The sequence below is a fragment of the Pan paniscus genome, chromosome 4 (assembly GCF_029289425.2).
Source record: "Pan paniscus chromosome 4, NHGRI_mPanPan1-v2.0_pri, whole genome shotgun sequence".
Classification (NCBI taxonomy): Eukaryota; Metazoa; Chordata; class Mammalia; order Primates; family Hominidae; genus Pan; species Pan paniscus.
The window spans coordinates 108931670-108945839 of NC_073253.2; the positions used below are offsets into that span (position 1 = coordinate 108931670).

Consider the following 14170-nt stretch of genomic DNA (forward strand, 5'->3'; position numbering starts at 1 on the left):
CATTAAAATGACAACTTCTGTACCTTTTTATTTTTGGTTTTAAATTACACCACTAATCCAAATACTGTAAGGAATAACTGGTTTATAAAAGGTGATTAAGTTAGGAGTGACAGACACTTACCTTTTAAATAAAAAAGTCAGATCCTTAATATATCACAGGGTCCTAATTTATAAGGTCATCCTCTTTTAGCAGTCTGCCCATCTCAATTGTCTCCTGGGTTTTCTTAATATTTTGAGGACACAACAATGCTATTATTTTAGGTGTGGTAGCACTGGTGGAAAAATAGGGAAGCATTTCATATTGATGATGCAATGCTTTCCTTTCTCCTGACATTCTTATCTTTGAATAGGAAAGAGGTAATGTGTTCACTAAGTAAATTAATTATAAGCCTTTTTTTGCTCTGTAAAAAGGGGGAACATTAAGGTTTTAGATAGTAATTGTTCTTTGACTCTGGACATGAGTCTTTGGAGAAATTCTCTTTGGTAAATGCAGTTCACTCACACGCAGTGAAAACAGCCATCAAAAGCTTTCATAAAGAGGCTAATTGTATGGAGTAATAACTACTTTGAAGGGCGTTGGGGGAATTATTCAGAGAGGTTCTGCAAAGTGGTTTGGAGACGAAAAGTGCAATATAAATGCTAAGTAGCCCCATATTTTTCTGGGAAGAGGTGCAGTAAATGTAATCATGGCTCTGCTCAAGCTGAGAAGCCTGATGGCCACCTCTACGCTCATATTTAATGTTGATGAAATCGCTGACACAACTTCCAACAGAGGATCTCTTTCTTCCCCCCTCACTATCATGTAAATAATTTCCACAAAAGTCAGAGCAATTCCTGCTTATGAAAGCTTTACACAATTCCCAGAATTGTGAAGGAAAAAAAAGCAGGCATATGGTATTTATATAGTGGGTACTCAGTAAATATTTGTTTTTTTTTGTTTTTTTTTTTACCATTGCTTTTTAGGTGCCCTTTACACGTGTGCTTTTGAATTCCCCTAACATGATATCAGCACTAGATGGCGCTATGTTACCGTGAAGACTGCCAGGGTGGTGGTGGTGGTGGGGTGAATCTCTAATTTTGTAATTAGCCAACAATGCAGATAAGCAGAGGTTTAATTTAAGTCATTTCCCTCCTCATTATACTTTATAAGAAATCATGACCTTTTTATTTTGGAGGGGGTACAGGGACTTACTGTATTATTTTATCTCAGCATAAGCAAATTCAATTTGCTTTAATTCTCACTTTGAAGGAGAGAATGTCAGGCTGCCTCCTGCTCTGTTTCACAGTGTGTAGCGTTGGTAATGAGCTCTGACAGCACTCCTCCTGCTGCTAACTGTGTCACATGAGCCGTCGGAAGGTGACTTGAGATGTGAAGAAATGAAGGTGCGTAACTGATTCTCACAATGAGAACATGCTTTCTAGTCTTTCCTTCTCTGAAAAGCTAATGACAATTTTTATTAGAATAAAAGTGTTGGTTTTCTCATAGTCCTTTGAAATTCCCCTAATGGGCTAAAATGTTATGTTCCTTTTCCCTCTAAAAACAGTTTGTAATGATTCAAATGGTCAATGATTTTGAAAATAATTGAACAGCTAAGCCTTAAAGTACTGTAAACAAGCAAATTTTAGCAGAGGAGAGCACTGGCTTCCACTGTGACTAGAATTATCTTTGTGGGGACAGAGGATATTCCTCCCAGCCTCCCATCTTTTATAGATGTGAGGTGACATGGTGTTTTAGTGTGTTAATGTATGTTTCTATCTGTTTGGTGTTGAAAACCTTCAAAGGCGATTAACTCCCTTACAGAAGCTGAGAGGGAAGGAAATGAGTCCTTCACCAGGATATAGGCCTCTGAATGGTGGCGTTACTATAATGATATACATGCTTATGTATCTCTGTATCTCTACATACTTTAAGTCATATTTGATTAAGACAGTCTGCGGCTACTCAAAAAGAAAATTGGGAAGGAGAAATTGTAGAAAGGCAGTCGGAGAAGCTACTAAAGAGAATAGAAATAGCTTGATCCAAGAAAATGAAAGAGGCTAAGGTATAAACTAACCCTGCTGTTTCCAAACTACGTGCTGGGACACCCCAAGGTGCTGCAGCCAACTCACAGAGAGGCCCCAGGATATTTTGAGTTTTTGAAGGAAATGGAGCAGCGTCTACCAGAAACCAAGCAAATGACTTTAGAGTTTTCATACTAAATTGCACTACATTCCTACAGTCCTAGGTGACATCATATTTTTGCAAAGCTAGGTTTTTGGAGGTTGATGGGATAAAAAGCAAGTAGTATGCAAAAATGAACAGGAATAGTTAACAAGGATGGCAGTGTCCAGTCTCATTCCAATGATGGAGAGGCTGTGCAGGGCCTAAGGGACACACATGCCCCATTTGTAAGTAATTGTGGTTATTTAAGACTGAAATGAAACGTATTTTTTTCAATTTGTATTATTATTTTCAAATAGCTACTTAATTATTAGGACATACATACTTAAGATTTTTGGATTTAACTACCTAATGAAAGGAATGGCTATGTAGTTTGTTTTTTTTTTGGTGGTTAAAAAATTACTGAGACACTGAGGGTGCCAGGAAGTTAGAAAGTTTGAACTTCTGGGCTAACACTGTTTCTTCATGTCCTTTGAGGAGTAGACACATTCCTGCCTCAGAGACTTGGCTCTTGCTGTCCTTCTTCTGGAATGTGCTTCCCTCAGATAACTGGTTGACCCAATTCATCACTTGCAGTAAGTCTCTGCTCAAATCTCACCTACTCCTGGGGGCCTCCACTTACCACCCTCATTCATCCTGCCCTGCCCACCCTCCCCAGAGCTCAGCTGCCTCTTCCTTTCTCTATTTCCCCTTTTGTCCACCATCCATCTCACTTTTAATATACTACATCATTTATTTATTTATTTATTTTATTTATTATTTTTGTTGTTTATTGTTTGTTCCTCTCACTAAACTATGTCACATGGACAAGGTTCTTTGCTTTTTTTTAAAATAGACTAGTAAATTTAAAAAGTGTTTAGAATAGTGCCTGACACATAGAGCTCTTAGTAAATATTTGTTGAATGAATGAAAAGTTCTCAGTGGCATCTCAAGCCTGGTAAATATATGTTTTGTATCTATTTATTTTACAAAAATGTATATAAAAATTATACAGAATAAAATATCTTAGGAGCTCTGAGGTGTTTTGTGATTCATATATTGGAAAAATAGTTAACTGAGACATTTTTGTGGTTGTTGTTATTGCTTAAATAAATCCTATGTTTTTGCTTTATAGAATGAGAGAATGAGTACATCAAAAATTGTATTCTTACTTTTCTTAGTTTCTCATTCTTTTACATAAGTCAATATGTACCTAGAGCTATATAGTCATGTGCCACATAATGATATTTTGGTTAATGACAGACCTCATATATGATGTTTGTCTCAAAAGATTATATTGGAGTTGAAAAATTCCTCACCTATTAATGCCTTGATGATCCTGACCTGTGTAGGCCTAGGCTAATGTGTGTGTTTGTGTTTTAGTATCTAACAAAAAAAGCTTAAAAAGTTAAAAAAAGTTTAATAGAAAAATCTTATAAAGACAAAAAAATATTTTTGTATAGCATTATATGTGTTTGTGTTTTAAGATGTGTTATTACAAAAGAATCATATAGTTTAGACAAATTAAAATGCTTTTAAAGTAAAAAAGTAATAGTAAGCTAAGGTTGATTTATCATTGAAGACATAACATATATATATATATTTTCTGAGACAGAGTTTCACTTTGTCGCCCAGGCTGGAGAGCAGTGGCACCATCTTGGCTCACTGCAACCTTGGCGCCCTGGTTTCAAGCAATTCTCATGCCTCAGTCTCCTGAGTAGCTGGGACCACAGGCGCACGCCACCATGCCCAGCTGATTTTTTTGTATTTTTGTAGAGATGGGGTTTCACCATGTTGCCCAGTCTGGTCTCAAACTCCTGAGTTCAGGCAATCTGCCTACCTCAGCCTCCCAAAGTGCTAGGATTACAGGTGTGAGTCACCGCGCCGGCCATGAAAAATGTTTTAAAAATAAATTTAGTGTAGCCTTAGTGTTTATAGAGTCTGCAGTAGTATACAGTAATGTCCTATGCCTTCACATTCACTCCCCACTCACCCAATCACTCACCCAGAGCAACTATCAGTCTTGCACGTTCCATTCATGGTAAGAGCCCTACAAAGGTGGGCCATTTTTTAATCTTTTGTATCATATATTTATTTACATTTTCTATGTTTACATATACAAATACTTACCATTGTTATACAATCGCCTACAGTATTCAGTACAGTAACATGCTGCACAGGTTTGTATCCTAGGAGCAATAGGCTCTACCACATAGCCTAGGTGTGTAGTGAGCTCTACTGTCAAGGTGTGTGTAAGTGGACCACTCTATGATGTTTGCACAGTGACAAAAATCTCAGAACGTATCCTAGTCATTAAAAGATGCATAACTCTACTTACTAAATTCCTTTAGTTGTCATCCAGTAGGGGCCAACGTTCTGTGAAAGAATTAGAAAGTATCACAAGGCATTAATTTAAAACTTCAGTCTTTTCTGAAGTGAAGAACAGCTCACACAGATTAAGTACCATGCGTCTTGTACTGATGGTTGTAATTACTACAAATAAATGAGAGAGGGAGCTCACCAAAGTTTGATCCAAAGTAAAAAGGATTCCATGTTGACTTAGTGTATTGGTTCTCTATGCTGAAATTACCATAACTTAGTGGCTGAAAACAACACACATTTCTCACCTCATAATTATCACGGGTGAGGAGATGACACAGCATGGATTAGCTGGCCAGGCCCTGTGGCTGCCAGCAAGGGGTCAGGCAGGTTGCATTCTCAGCTGGAGGCCCAACTGTAAAGGATCTTTGTCCACACTCATTCAGACTGTCGGCAGAATTCATTTCCTTGAGGTTGAATGACTGAGGATCCCCAGTCTTACCGGCTGTCAGCTAGAGACTGCCCTTGGGTTCTAGAGACCACCTGCAGTTCCCTGCCATATGACCCTCTCCAGAGCCCGTTCCCAGGAAGGCAGTTTGCTTCTTGAAGATCAGAAAGAGAATCTCTCTCCTACCTGCTGAGATAAAGTCTCATACAGTGTAGCGTAATTGTGAGGGTAACATTCCATCACAGGTCTCACCCATACTCAAAGGGAGTGGATTTCATAAAGGCATTAACACTAAGACATGGGAATTATTGGGAGTCACCCTTGAGTCTGTTTGTTACACTCAGGCAGCAGAAAATGGAGCACCCTTTATGTTCTTTCCTAGTCCCCTATTTGCCCCCTAAGCTGTATTTTAGAGTAGCCCTCTTTTCCCAGCATGTATTCTCCTTCAAGACCTGGGATGTTTACTGAAAGGCCGATCACTTGTGCTCCCAGCATGACCTCAGACAATGAAGTTCTTCAGGCTGAGGTGGTCTCTTTGCAGCTCCCTGAGATGTCCTCATTCCCTCAGCACTGGGGGCACATGCTGCAATCTCCAGCCCCCTGGTCTGACAGAATTGGGTCTACTTTAGGTTATTTGCTGCTAAAGCTCTGGGTTTATTAAAAAATAAAGGTTTGAGAATTATCTATTATGGTTATTCTCCCTGAGTATTAGGCTAAATAGTTTTATTTTTTAAAGTTTCATTGTTATATTTGTGATCTCATGAGTTATTACCTTTGAATAAATAATAACATGTTATGTCTAGCAAAGCACGTTTAGATATATTAATAATATGAGATATTAATACAATACATATATTTTCTTATCATAAATATAAAATATTACCTATAAGAAATCCTATGCCTGAACTCTTCTTATCTAATTAGAGTTACTAGACTATTCATTGCTAATGTAGGGAGTAGGATGATGTTATCTTAGTATCAAAGAAAAATTACAGTAATAGAAGTAGTGAACAGCAAGGTGGAGTTTTGTAGCTAGACAGGATCACTGATGAATAAACACTACATCTTCTACTTCCCCTTGCCTGCCCTGTTCTCAGATTTTTCTCATGGGTAACATCCATGAAACATGTTCACTTCTATTCAGTCCTTGGGAAAGTGGGAGAGAGTTTTGTACTCAATGATCTCAGAAATCTTTGGACAAAAATGTGACTCCATTTATTATGTAGTGTGATATTAACTACATATTAAATAACTATATTTTGCTGGGCACAGTGGCTCATGCCTGTAATACCAGCACTCTGGAAGGCTGAGGAGTGATTGAGGCCAAGAGTTTGAGACCATGCTAGACAACATAGTGAGGCCTTGTCTCTAAAAACAAATGTTGGTACTCGATATCTTTTAAAAACAAGGTTGGAGACCACCATTTTGGATTAGAGAGAGAGGGTTCGTAATTGCTTTCTTGTAACATCTCTACAAAATACTTCCACTCTCTTGATAAATCAACTAATTATAAAACTGAATTAAAAAATTAAAGAAAAATATAACACTGATTTAAGGAAATTAATCTTTTTTAACAGTGACTATATCATTTCTATACTATGAAAAATTAAATGTTATTAATAAAGACATTAACCTATCAAAAGATATATGGGAGCTATTTAGAGAAAACAAGTAGGAAAAAAAGTCATATTATGAAGTAAAATTCATTGGGGAAGAATACTAGACTGTTTTTCTCAACACCCGTGAGAATCATAAATCCATGGAAACTGAGGAGTCTCATTTTTCTTTGGCAAAAAAGAACCGTGTGAAGCTTTACCAGGGGTATGAATTTGCATTTATAAAAAGCTATAAAAATTTTAGTAAAGCCCTGTTTTTAATTATTTCACCATTCCATGGGTTTCATTGTACTGTGGGTCTACTCTGTACCCAGAGAGAGCATATTATTAGGTAGTTACCCAAAAACATACTCAGGATTCAACTATTCTAATAAGTAGATAAGCTTTTAAAAAGGTTTGTTAAGCACTGCCAAATAGTGCCATATAGAAATATGCATGGTTTTTCTCCATGGCCTCATAATTCAAAGCATCATGGTATTTATCCTATCTTTGGTTGTTGAAATACAAAACTGGACATATGTGCATGTTGCTTTTGTAGGAATGTTTAGTTTAATCTTTTAAGGTTTTACAGGCTTGATGTGGACTTTAGAGGTAAGGATTTTTTTGAGGCAGAGATTTCCTGTGTCCAGGAGAGGGGAGATTCAGAAAGGCGGTCAGCAGGCTGTCCCTGTTGGGCAGGAAGATGGCTCTTCCAGGTGTCTGGAACCACGCTGGGAAGGCACAGCATCCAGAATACTTGTATGACCCAGGGCAGTGTTTCTCAAATTAAGCCTCCTTCAGCGTCATCGGGAAGCCTTGTTTGAGATTGCTGTTCCCATTCCCAGTTCCTGATTCAGTAGATCTGGCTGTGAGTCTGAAATTTTGCATTTCTAACAAGTTCCCAGATGATGCTGATACAGCTGTTTGAAGACCACATTTGAAAAACATTAACCTAGTGGGCCAGTCATCACTTGGCTTGATTAGGAGCTGGCTGTTTGCAGAGAGAACAGGATGCAAGGAAAGGTGGAGGGAGCACCTAATATGAAGGTGAAGACCTCAAGTCTTGATGCAAAATGCTTTTAAGGAAGCCTATGGATGACACTGACTTTGGGGACGATCACTCTTCCCCCCTCCATGTACACTGGCAAGAAAACAAAAACAAGTACAGTATTGCTCTCTAGGGGAAGGAGTTGTCTTTATGACTAGGGTCACAGGCTTTGAAGTCAGCTGAGACTTGAATCTGAGTTCCTGCTATACCTGGCATGTTCAGAGTGAGCCATTTAACCTCTTAAGTCACAATAGCATCTTAGTGGGCTAATGCCACAGAGTGGGTTCTCAAAAATGACAGTGTCATCATCATCCTTTTCCATTTAGGGAAGCCCCCAATGAGTGTAACTCCCTCTCCCCATCCCTGCTTTAATTTTCCCTTTAGCATGATCTACTATTCTGGTATTTTTCTGATTTGATTTTGTGTGATTCTCTCATTAGAAGCTGAGCCTCAGGAGGAAAGAAATTTTATCTTTTCTTCACTGTCATGTGCCAATGGCTAGAACAATACCTGAAACGTAATAGTACTAGATCAGTACTTATTGAATGAATGAACACTGTGAGCTTGTTATAGTCTCTAGTAAATTCACTATTTACCTAAAAGAACTAAAATCTATTTTTTGGTTGTAATTATTGACCCTGGAGATACCTATCATTATGAAGTGTTTTTAGTAGTTTTAGTTACCTTTAAAGTGTTTCCATTCACATACAGGAATTACTTTTAAAATTTCATGTAGGTAAGTTATCAGCTAAGAATGTTCCTTATTAACTAAGATTTTGATGACATACAAACACGAAACAGCTTTATGTCATTTCTCCGTTTTTCTTTTTTGCCATCAACCATGTACTGTCAAATATTTCCCATCTCAACAATATTTTAGATGAATCACATTGTATTGTGGACATTTTTGGGCATGAAATTCCAGTCTCACTTAATTTAATAAGTTTGAAAGGTCAGCCTCATGTCCAATGGAGAAAGAACTCTTCTCACCAAGCTTGGCCTAGGACCCACACAACCTGCCTTGGTGAGGGAACTGCATTGGTGGGAGCCTGTCTTGCTACTTTTCTTTTTTGGCATCTTCTTTTTTTTCCCTCTAGTGTGCTAGGGTATGGGAGGAATAATGGGGGAAGGGACAAATGCCGCCTACCTAAGAAAAGTCCTGTGTTCCTTGGCTGGCCACATGCTCTGTATGGCAGGCATCTAATGACAGTTCTCTCATTGTCCACTGGGCAGCCCTCTGGCCACCCGGCTTAAACCTGGGTAATTTCCGTGGTGTCCACTTGGCCCAGGGAGATGCACCTAAGGGTGGGAGGGCAGGACTACTATGTTGCTTCCCTTTCTTCAGGCAGCCGCCACCCCACACTTAATTCCCTTTTACTCTCTGCTCAAAGCAGGCACAGGAGCAGGTTAACAAACTCGCCCACACACAGAGTCCACCTGGAGAATGGATGCCAGTCTTCTTGCAGTTACTGCTAATTTCTTTGAGCATGTGACACTTGGCTTTGGGATAGGAAAATAGCCCCATCCCTGCAGGGAAGAAGAAAAGCCATAGGATTTCACCTTGTCAGTGTCTCTTAATGAGAGAGCTAATGGAAATTAGAGTGAGATCAGGTTTTGCTGTGCAGGGCTCTCCCTTAAGTTGCAGGATATTTAGCATCCCTGGATCCTGCCCATTAGATGCCAATTGCACCCCCAACGCCTCCCCACGTTTTCAACCTCCACTCAGCCTGAGAACCATTGGTAGGCCAACAACTCAATAACACATTGGAATTCTAGAACTTCTAATCTATTGCTTATGCAGGCTGAAGGGAGTAATGGGTGATAGCTGCATAACTGATAAGTTCCACAGAGATATGTCTGGCAGTTCTCTTTAGAATGTGGAGGATCTTAGCACCTGTTATCCTCAGCTTTGGGTTTTAGTTGAAATTCTGAGACAAGGGAAAAAGAGTCCTTCAACATCCTATTACAGGCTGAAAGCAACATGTCTCCATATTACAGTGTAAGATTTGTAATGTTTGCAGATTTCTTTATGTAGCTAGTTTCTTCCTGGTATGTAGGTTCCAGTCAGCCTCAGTCGGAAAAGCTGCCCCATTCCTATCTCCTTCATTCAAGTTCTTGTGGGGGACCCCCAGTCTTCAGAGCAGCATAGCTTTTATTCATCTCCTATAAATACAAATCCTATCCAAATAATCATAGCTATTTTTATGATGTCTGTATTTCTACAGCATCATAAAAAGAAAATGTTTTGTATTTGATTGAACCATGAAATGACCATTTTTATAGGTTAAAATCATTGAATATTGGCAATTTTATGTAATTCAATCTAAATATGTTAGTGGACTTCATACCTAATTTAAATGTAAGCAAAAAGCTTTAGCATAAAGCAGTATCAGTGACTGAAAATGACAAGACATTTATGAGAGAGAGAGAGACTCAGATTTCCTCCCCATTCAGCATGAATCAGTTTGAAATGAAGAACATGGAGGAGAGAAAGGGAGCTAATCTCTCAAGTTTGCATCATGTTCTGCCATTTATAGAATGTCTTCACATGCATCATTTCATTTGCTTTTTTGTTGAAACGGAGTCTCATTCTGTTGCCCAGTCTGGAGTGCAATGGTGCAGTCTTGGCTCACTGCAACCTCCTTCTCCTGGGTTCAAGCAATTCCCCTGCCTGAGCCTCCCGAGTAGCTGGGACTACAGGCACATGCCACAACACCCAGTTAATTTTTGTATTTTTAGTAGAGACGGGGTTTCACTGTGTTGGCCAGGCTGGTCTCGAACTTCTGACCTCATGATCTGCCCACTACGGCCTTCCAAAGTGCTGGGAATTTTTTTTTTTTTTTGAGATGGAGTCTCGCTCTGTTGCCCAGGCTGGAGTGTAGTGGTGTGATCTTAGCTCACTGCAGCCTCCACTTCCTGGGTTCAAGCAATTCTACTGCCTCAGCCTCCTGAGTAGCTGGGATTACAGGCACATGCCACCATGCCTGGCTGAATTTTTGTATTTTTAGTACAGATGGGGTTTCACCATGTTGGTCAGGCTGGTCTCAAAACGCCTGACCTCAGTTGATCTGCCTGCCTTGGCCTCCCAAAGTGCTGGGATTACAGGCATGAGCCACCACACCTGGCCTCATTTGCTCTTTATGCCACCCTAAAACCCATCTCACAGAAGAATATTGTGTTCCTTTAGGGGCACAATCGAAAATGAACAGTTTCTACACATGTATAAATATCTAGTCTCTTAATGAAATTTTCAGTTTTAGAAAAGCCATTTTGCTAATATTCAGGACAATTCCTCAAATTTAGTCTGTAGTTAGGCTAAATATTTAAAATGCCCAAATAATTAAGAAATACCTTGCTGTGATAGTAGCATTATATAAATTACATTTAGTCATATTGTGGGTTGTGGTTAATGATTTCTACGTGTCCTAGAATGTGTGCTTAGATGAAATGTCTTTCCTGACTACCCGCAGCTCACAGACCCAGTGGAGATTTAATGTCAGTTTCCTTATGAAAGCAGGCTTGAAATGGCGAGGGAAGAGGAAACTGATGTTGGAGAAGGGAGTGTGGTTCAGGGATATCATAATACATTTCTTAGGCTTTATGACTTTTGGGAAAGGTTATTATAATGGAGTTGAGCTTTTAGCATTGTTTTGCACAAAAAAAGAGAGTCTTTTGTGGGTGAGAATAAAAAGGAGAAGCAGTTAATGAAAAAAAATCCTCAGATCTTCTATTTGTCAGTATTTACAAACAAGAAGGTTTACCTACTTACCTAGTGCATGCCAAACTATGGAATTCCATTCAGTGATTTTTCAAGAAAGGAGGCTCTTTCCTAGAGTGAACTTAACCTTTGTGTGTATCTATATGGATTTGGAGGATATGCCCTAGTGAATAGTAGGCCTTTTAATTTGCATGCTACTTAATATGTTCACTGTAATTGTTTTAGCTGCGTCTTTCTTCTCCCAGAGGAAAAAAGTCATGAGAATCTTAATGCTGTGTCCTTTACTGTCCTCTTCTTGGAAGATGTCATGATGTCATGTTGATCAGTTTGCTATGAATTCCCTCTGTTTGCTCTCAGTGGTCATTTTTGCTGACCCTCCTTATTGGTTTCCCCAGAGGAGCAGTCCCAAATCTCTGCAACTCTCCCTCATCCTCACTCTGTCCTAGTCTCTCAACAGATGACTCCTAAAAGTCCTGGAAAATGTTGGGGGAGTAGAGGTCAAGGGACGTTGGGCTAATTCCAGCCAGGCATTTATGTTTATAACAACTTACAAGAAACAAAAGCATTACATTCAGTCATATACCCCTTGGGGTACATCTGTCTTTTGGATGTGACATGAGATAATTAATGTGTAAATAATAATTAGAATGCTTGGTACAGAGCAAGCAGTTAATAACTGCTGGTTTCTATCTTTCTTTAATAACCTTTTGACCAGTAAAGATGGTTCAGAAAATATTATGTAATTCATTTTCAGCAATTATGATCTAATGAGTTATGACGACCTGATGTCCTTGCTTCATTTGGTGGCTCACGTAGTATAGCCAAAATAGGAGTGTGAGATGGCTCTAAACCAAAGACAATACTTCAAATGACTCCTGCTGTCAAGCCACTTGGATGGAAGCATCTTTTTCAGCTGTGCCCCAACTTGGATTAATTTTTTATAATATAGGCCACATGATCTCAATTTTAGTGGCAGGGATACATCTTGTTGAAGCTCCCTAGCAACTAGCTAATGTTTGCAGCTTCTCCAAGCTATTGTCTCAATTTTGCTGCTGCTGTGGTTGCCACTCGCTTATCTGGACTGACTGGTGACCAACATAGTCCCCAGCTCTCTTCTGAATTCCACCAAATAATCATGATAGCTGGCTGGGTGCGGTGGCTCAAGCCTGTAATCCCAGCACTTTGGGAGGCTGAGGTGGGTGGATCACGAGGTCAGGATTTCGAGACCAGCCTGGCCAACATAGTGAAACCCCATCTCTACTAAAAATACAAACGACTAGCTGGGCATGGTGGCAGGCACTTGTAATCCCAGTGACAGGAGGCTGAGGCAGGAGAATCACTTGAACCTGGGAGGTGGAGGTTGCAGTAAGTCAAGATCGTGCCACTGCACTCCAGCCTGGGTGACAGAACAAGACTCTGTCTCAAAAAAAAAAAAAAAAAGAAAAGAAAAGAAAAAAAAACATGATAGCCTCCCAACTTGGTGTAATGTTAATGTGTGTCCTATTGTGCATGCTGGGACCATTTTCAGTGAGAGATTTACGTGGCACTGACTCAGCAAAGACTGACTTTTGTGATAAAATGAACTAATATTTATTTAGTGCTTTGCAGGTTAAAATTACTTCTCATTTATTGTCTCATTTTATCCTTACGTTAACCCAGTGAAGTAGATCCAGCAAATGTTTTTATCTTTTTTTTACCCGTAAGATTAAAGAATATCGTTTGAGAATATTCTTACACTTTAATTTTTTTTTTCCCCTGCAGGTGAAATGTCCAGCTGTTAAGTGAATTGGTATGGTATGGTGGCTAGTTCCAAATGAAATGGCTAAGCTTCACCCCTTTGAACACTCAACTTCTCAGGTAATACTTTGGAGGTATAACTGCATGTAGTTGGGATGTTGTAATGGTATGAGTGTTTTACGTATTGATGCTTTGTGCTTTGAACCGGTTTCTTCCAATAAGCTGTTGTGTTGCCCGCCCTTGGAATAATGCAGTTTCTTCATGAATAAGTCACATTAAACATGCACAGGAATTTTTTTTGGCAACATCAACTGTGATATTATTATAATCTTAAAGGAGGAGTGGCAATCTGTGAACAACAACTTTGGCAAAAGGCCTTGTGAAAAATTGAGAATCACTTGTTTATTATTGTTCTTTTAAATCCTCTCAAGTCTCTGCCAAAAAGAGACTTAAATATTTGTTGCATCCAGTAAATATCTGTTGAATAAATGAGTGAATGAATTATAGAAGGCAGCATTATAGATTGATTGATACACCACAGTTGAAATGGACAACAGTGTATCCTGTGCATTGACTAAACTGGACCATTGACCAATTCTTGAATGTTTCCAGCACCTTCCCACCCCATGCTTTTGGTCACTCCATTTCTTTAATCTCTAATGTCCTTTCCATCTCTGTGTATCAAAATTCTACCCAGCCATTGGACTAGATCAAAAGCTATTTTTTTCTTCATTTCTCCTGAAGCCTTTGTGGCTTTTTCCATTGCCAGAGCTGGAAATGACTATATCTCAAAAAGTTCCCATTGCTCATGTCTTTTTTGGTACTTAGTATATTTTCCTTGGAGAGCACATACATTATTATTTCCTGGTAAAGCATATGCATTATATATTTCTCTTTAGAATGTAAGTTCTCAAAGAACGGACTGTACTGTATTCATCTTTGCAACACACACACACACACACACACACACACACACATACATGTATTTTAGCAGGGTGTTACATCTGCTAATTTCTCAACCTATTTTGTTGAATTAATTAGGTTATAGGGATTTAACTATTCTTTCTATATTGTAATACCTATAGTTAAAATTCTTATCCTTCATAAAATTTTTCAAAAAGGTGCTGACAAATAGGAAAAATATTGAGATTTGATTTTCTTTGAC

At 38.9% G+C, this 14170-nt stretch overlaps 1 protein-coding gene across 1 annotated transcript in view; it reads left to right on the forward strand.

Moving 5' to 3' along the window:
• Window positions 1–674: 674 nt before the first annotated feature.
• The window catches only part of KCNN2 (potassium calcium-activated channel subfamily N member 2), an 827086-nt gene continuing 813590 nt past the window's right edge, over window positions 675–14170 (forward strand). The window contains exons 1-2 of the mRNA XM_063604594.1: window positions 675–1383; window positions 13030–13125. The gene's annotated coding sequence lies outside the window, so the exon portion shown is untranslated. The remainder of the gene's footprint in view (window positions 1384–13029; window positions 13126–14170) is intronic.